General features: G+C 52.8%; 1 pseudogene across 1 annotated transcript; it reads left to right on the top strand.

Moving 5' to 3' along the window:
* The first annotated feature begins 6,047 nt into the window (after positions 1–6,047).
* On the top strand, positions 6,048–6,600 carry LOC309857159 (large ribosomal subunit protein eL32 pseudogene; annotated as a pseudogene). Its single transcript has one exon. The product of its transcript is annotated as a large ribosomal subunit protein eL32 pseudogene (transcript).
* The last annotated feature ends 314 nt before the right edge of the window (positions 6,601–6,914 follow it).

Here is a 6,914-nt window from a genome sequence, read left to right as displayed (position 1 = left end):
TCCCTGGGGATGGAGGATCTTTTGCTTGTACCCAAAAGCACGGCAGCAGCAGCTTTGGGCACCTCTAGACTGCTAGAGAGGTTTCAAGCAGCAATCGCACACTGAGATTTTCCCGCTGGCCCGGGCTGGGAGTGCCCGGTCTTTCTGGATCTAAGAGCGCAAACCTTGCACACACCAATTTCAGGGAAGGCAGAGGTTCGTGCGCGGGTCTCAGGCTCTGAGAACGGGGCACAGGTCCGAGAGCACCAGGCTGGGCCTTCGCGCACCTCTCTGGGGCGAGAGTTTGGTGCAGGCTCTGAAACAAGGGCGTGTATCAAAGGGCACCTGCTGGGCCTTTATACCTCTCTCAGGGGAGTATCTCAGGCTCTATAGCAGGACTCTTGCATTCTGCCCCCTGGTGTGGCTCCCATCCCCTCACAGGAAACGGACCTCATGCATTCTCAGTGTGCTGGCAGCTTAGGGACCAAGAGCTGGTTTCTCTGCCGCACTCTCTGCCTCAGCGCCACGGGAGGCTGTCCTGGGACCAGGGACTTAAGCCCCTGTCCCTAGCCGCCCGGATTCCCACAATTTTCCCAGAGATGCTTTGCTCTTTTGGAGTGCTTTCAACCAGTCTCCGAGTTAATGCTGGTCCCCAGATGCAGGGCACTCTTGCTTGTATTGGGGTATTACTTTCCAACTGGTTGCCTCTGGTAGCTCCCTCCCCCTTTTGTTTATCTTCTGATATCAGTTCACAGTTCCCACTCCGCTTTACCTGCCCACTGGCTTCTTCTCCCCCTGTAGAGATCCAGACATGTATAATTCTGATCTCAGGCTGATTTCATGGGTGGTTGGAGTTCATGGGTGATTGGTAGGTAATCAGCTCATTTTGGGGTACAAGTTGAAAAGACGCCTCCTCCTACTTCTGCGCCATTTTGTCCCCCCTCTTAACTTTTTTTTTTTTTTTTAATATTATTTGACAGCACAAGTAGAGGGAGAGGATGAAAGAGAAGCAGGATCTGCACTGAGCAGGGAGCCAGATGCAGGGCTGGATCCCAGGACCCTGGACAGATGCTGCACTGAGGGAGCCACCCAGACACCCTTTTAGACCTAGGATGCAGGTAGGAGAAGCAAGCCAGGGGTTCCTTGGCCCAACACTAATGACCATGGCTCAGACAAATCCATCTTCCACTTCAGGCTTCCAGATACTCTGCGAAGGAGACATTCCCCTTCCTGTCCCTGAATGCTCTGCCAGTTCAAGGCAGATCCATGTTTCTGAGGGTTCCTCTTTGGTCATTCTGTCAGGGACAGCCAAGAGGGCTCCAAGCCTGTGTGGACCCCAGGCCTGGGGATCCCAGCCCTGAACTCTTTCCTCTGCCCTTGATGACCCCAGAATAGATCAATTCAGCAACTGTCAATCCATGCCAGGCCAGGGAACAAACACAGCAGTACACAAGATCAACTCGCCTTGGTCCCAGGAGCCTGGATTCCCCAAGGAGGGCTTCACTTGGTCTCTGAAGGGGATTCCAGGGGTTCCAAGATGGCCATGGGTGGAGCCCACCAGGTAGAGAGGCCCCTGGAGAGTGTCCACTGGCACTGAGCAGATGGAAGATCCCCTCAGGCCTTCCCTCGCGGCTCCACTGTGCCCTGGGGAGAGAAAAGGGCCAGCCACACCGCACGGGGCCGCAGCTTGGCCGCCCAGGAGCGGCAGTGGGCCTAGCCTGGAGCTCAAGCAGGGGCAGGGAGGCTGGGACTGGGCGGGGGACTGGGGTCCTGGAGTCAGTAGAAGAGCAGCAGGAGCCGGCAGGGGGCGCAGCCAGGCCCCTCACCGGACAGGACAGACAGGAGGCTGGGCGAGGGCGTGCGGGTCTGCAGAGGCCTGCACCACTGTTTGCCGCCCCCCACTCGCCTCAGCTGGCCCGCACCTTCCTGCCCCGCCCACCGCCTTCTGTGGGCCCAGGGAACTCACTGCGCAAGTAGCGCCTCCCGGGGAGGCAGGGGTTCTGGGCTGGCAGGGCAGGGCGCTGGGGAGTGCATCGGTGCCCTGCTGACTCAGGTACTGAAGGGCTGGGGAGGGGTAGGGGCGCTAGGGAGAGAGGGAGGCTGTGTCCCTCCTGCCCGCTGCCACCTGCTGCTTCGTCCAAGGGAGCGGGAGGGGGGCCTGGTGGACAGGTTCCTGCTGGCCTGGTGCTCCTATGCCCCATAGCCCTTGCCCCACAGCCCTTGCCCCACAGCCCTCGCTCCACTTCTCGGTATCCAGGGAACCCGTGGGCCCTACTGACATCAAGGGGCCCAGCACCACTGGGCTCATCTGGACCCCGGAGAGATGCCTGTGCTGACAGGCTTCTTTTCCAGAACTTGATGGAAAATTTTGTCCCTCAGAATCACCGGGCTCCCCAGCCCGAGAGGAGCTGGCTCCGCGCATCCTGGGCCCCACTGGGCCCCCTCCACCTCAAGTGCCTTTTACCCAGGAGCCCCAGGATACCATTCCTTTCTGGCCCATGGACCCCTTCCCCCCACCCCACCCCCACACCTCTACTTTGGGCCTGAAACCACCCTGGGTTCACTTCCATCTCTGGCCCCCTACCCCACAGGTCCTTGTCCACCTCCAGGCCTGACCCCTGGCCTGTCTCACCTCTGAGGTCACTGAAACCCTTCCACTAGGGGGCCACTGGCATCTGCCATCCCAGACTCCCGGGACTCCCCTCCACCTTGGAGCTCCCTACCCTGTTTCCTCTAGGAACTGCTGTGCCTAGAGCACCGAAACCCCACATTCTCAAGCCAGCTGTCTTCGGGCCAGGGACTCAGGTATCCTCAGGGACCCTCCTTTCCAGGGCACATACTCCTCTCTGTGCAGGAGAGACCAGAGAGAGCAGGCTTGGGGATCCTTCACTCCAGCTGGATGGAGGGGCAGAAGCTGGGGTGTGTGTGAGGGGGTGCTCACAGGTGGCCTCCCTGGGTAAGGAGCTTCCAAGAGGAAACTTCAGGGCGAGGCCATGATGTGGAAGCCTCAGGAAGCACTGGCTGCACAGACTCCAGGCTCCTGGCTTGGGCAGTGGGCATTTAGTGGCCAGAGCCCTACAGGACCAACCCCGTCCAAACCCACCCCACCCTGGCTGGCTTTTTTGTCTTGAATTTGCACAGCAACCTTTTCTCCAGTATGAAATTGAAAGCTTTGCTTTGGAAAGTTTTGTGTCCAGGAGGCTCCTGGGCATCCACTTACTTTATTTCTGGAGGCTAGTTGAGGAGGTTGGAGTCTTTGGGACCTTCACAGCAGGTCTCCTGATCCTTCCTGACTTCCTTTTTTTTTTTTTTTTTTTTTAGATTTATTTATTTGAGAGAGAGAGAGAGATAAAGAGCACAACACAGAACACATGCAGGCACAGGTGAATGGACCTGTGCCAAAACAAAGAGTCAGATGCTCAACCAGCTGCAACCACCACCCCCCGTCCACCTTTTACAGATGGGTTACATCTACCCACTGTTAGGTGCTTTGCCTGGACCCGGCTAGTCTTACAGCAGTCCTAGGACACTGTCTCTTGCCCAGTGTCTCTGGTCAGTACCAACCCATGCCTCAAGTGTGGGAATGACTTCTTCCTGACTCCTTTTTTTTTTTTAAAGATTTTTTATTTTATTTTATTTATTTGACAGAGAGAGATCACAAGTAGGCAGAGAGGCAGGCGGAGAGAGAGAGAGGAGGAAGCAGGTTCCCTGCTGAGCAGAGAGCCTGATGCGGGACTCGATCCCAGGACCCTGATATCATGACCTGAGCTGAAGGCAGCGGCTTAACTCACTGAGCCACCCAGGCGCCCTTCCTGACTCCTTCTTAACTCCCTGTCCAGCCTGGGTTGCCCACCCCCTCCAGGCTGTCCTAGTTGTATATATTGGATCTCTGTAGATTGTGGGCACCATCAGATCCTCACCTGTCGTGGCCGGCGGAACAAATCAACCAGGAACATGAGGGTAAGAGGATGAAGAAAAGAAATCGAGAAGCAAAGAGATGGGGGGCAGGAGGAGCACTGAGGAGGATGTCCAACAGTGCTAAGTTTATTCAAAGCATTAAGGCCATATATATAGTGACATTACATCTGTGTTTAGTTAAGCAACTACGGTTCCTCATGACGCCAAATGGCTGATGCCAGTACAAATACAGCAAACCTGAAAGTAATTTATGGGCTGTACTAAGGCAGCAAGGACCAGCAAAGAACTTTTTAGCCCAACCGAATTGTTCTCATTTGTTTAGTAAGCGTGTGGGAAGTCACGTAGACGAGCGCACAACACATAGCACAGACTCTTTCCCAGTGCTACTGAACTTTCCCGTCCTAAACCTTTTGTTAGGTTATTTGGACTTTAAAGGAGGCACAAGTCAGAGTCTGGTTTGGTTCTCGTCTCAAGCCTTATTGCAGCCTCCCACACTCACCGAAATGAGAACATGGCTCAGGGTTATGGAGTGAATATACCCTTTAGGAAACATTAAAGGACGTAGCATAACTGGTCCGGGGTCACCCAGCCTGTGAGAGGCATGGGTGATATTCCGACTGCACTGGGTCCCACAGCCATTTTCAGCTCACCTTAGTGTCCAACCTGGTCCCAGAAGGTTCCTGCTCAGGACTTTGCTTTGTGCTGAGCTGGGCTTGCTTCCTGCCTGTGAAGCCATTTTCACAGTGTGTCCCCAGCCCACCCTCTCACATTGAGCATCAGTGCTGCCTTGGCTGGCCTCTGTTGATTGTGCCATTCCTCTCCATCCCTCTGTCACCCCTCCAGCCCACTGTCCTACTGCCCTCTGTCCCGTGGGCCAAGTTCTGAGTTTCTTGCCTGCACTTCCTCTGAACTGTGCTCTGTTGAAATCCTCTCTAACAGGGAAGACCTGATTATCAGAGCAGCTTGATTTGGAATCCATCTCCCCTGGAGGTCAGAGCTTCTGACCATCATGTCCCCAGCCTCAGCACTGGGGATGCCTGCCCAGCCTATTCTGGGTGCTCGTGGAGCTCTGGGATCTTGGAGAAGATTTGCCATGAAAATAAGCATTTAAAAAAAAAAATAAAAAAAAAAAATAAGCATTTATACATAACACGGAAGAGAAGATTTGAGGAAAATGAGTGGGTGTCATCTGGTAATGTTTGTGTTAGGATGGTTCTGAAATTTCTGGGCCCTGAGTTACCAAAATCCTAGGTTGCCTGTTCAAACTATCAATCAATGAGCTCAGCCCCACCCGAAACTTGTTTGTATCTGTCTATAAAAATCCTGCACTGACCCAGCTCTGGACCTCTCAGCGTTATTGGGAACGAGCGCTGCAGAGGTCCAGGTTCGAACCTGCAATAAACGACCCTTGCTGATTGGCTTTGACTCACGTCTCTGGTGGTCTTTTAAGGTGGGGATAATACTCAATTGGCATTTCATGCCCAGCTGGAAGGACCTCAGATAGATCAGCTGGGCTCCTCACCTCATTTGACAGGTGGGAAGTTGAGGCCCAGAGCTTAGTGCCACAGAGCAGGAGTGAGGAGAGATGTTAGTGACAGGAAGAAACCATAGGGTAAGCACAAAGTGGCTGAGCCTGGGCTTTGTTTATGCAAATGAGTTGCTAAAACAGTGGGCCTGAGGCTGCTGACTCTATCTAGTGGCCAGCAAGAAGTAACACCAGCCCACACCTTCTGAGGTTTAACTCATGCCAGGAATGATTCTCAATGTTTTATTCGTGGGCACCTGGGTGGCTCAGTTGTTCAGCTGAGGTTATGCTCCCAGGGTGCAGGGATCTAATCCTCACCAGGCTTCCTGCTCAGTGGGAAGCCTGCTTCTCCCTTTCACACTCCCCCTGTGTGTGTTCCCTCTCACCCTGTCTCTCTCTCTCTCTGTCAAATAAATAATAAAATCTTAAAACAAGAACAACAACACCAAAATGCTTTATTTGCCTTAGGAGATAGGGTCTGTTATGGCTACCATTTTAATGCATGGAAATAGGGGCACAGGGGAGCTAAAGGAGTCCAAGGTCACACAGCTTGCAAGTGGAGGAGCCAAGATTTGAACCTTGGGCAGCCTGCCTCCAGAACCTGTATTATTTTTTCCCCTTGTGTATGTCATTTTTAAAAACCTTTCCCTGGGCTCTCTTCTTCAGCGCTGCCTGCGGAGGTGGCAGCCATCTGTTACTGGGCATCACGGCTGCCCTCAGACCTTTGGTGAAGCCCAAGATCGTTAAAAAGAGGACCAAGAAGTTCATCCGGCACCAGTCAGACCGATATGTCAAAATTAAGCGCAACTGGCGGAAGCCAAGAGGCATTGACAATAGGGTGCGCAGAAGATTCAAGGGCCAGATCTTGATGCCCAACATTGGTTACAGGAGCAACAAGAAGACAAAGCACATGTTGCCCAGTGGCTTCAGGATGTTCCTAGTGCACAACGTCAAGGAGTTGAAGTGCTGCTGATGTGTAACAAATCTTACTGTGCAGAGATTGCTCAAAACGTCTCCTCCAAGAACCGCAAAGCTATTGTGGAAAGAGCAGCCCAGCTGGCAATCAGAGTTACCAATCCCAATGCCAGGCTGCGCAGTGAAGAAAATGAATAGACAGCTTGTTGTGCACGTCATATTTGTGTTAATAAAACCATAAAACTAAAAAAAAAAAAAAAAAAAAAACACCTTTCCCTGAATTCTAACAGAGATGTGTAAACATTGTTAAGCATGTAGTTTATTGATCATCACAAAGCTTAGGTTCTGAAGCATTGCAGCAAGCTGGGGTGGGCTTTGATGTCAGACCTGGTTGGAATCCAGTTTCTGGTGCTGCATGACCTTAGGTGACTTACTCAGCCTCAGTTTCTGCACTGAGTTTGGCAGCCTTGTGATGAGTAGAGTGTGTGACAGTGCCTAGCGGGTTTGGTGCCTGGCGAGTGTTTAATAAGTGGTTTTCTCTTCTTAATAATGAAGATTCTAAGTTGTGTTGGTTTTG

The sequence above is a fragment of the Mustela nivalis genome (genome assembly GCF_964662115.1).
Source record: "Mustela nivalis genome assembly, contig: HAP1_SCAFFOLD_444, whole genome shotgun sequence".
Lineage (NCBI taxonomy): Eukaryota > Metazoa > Chordata > Mammalia > Carnivora > Mustelidae > Mustela > Mustela nivalis.
Note: the sequence above shows the minus strand (reverse complement) of the source record. Positions and strands in the feature narration are given on the sequence as shown.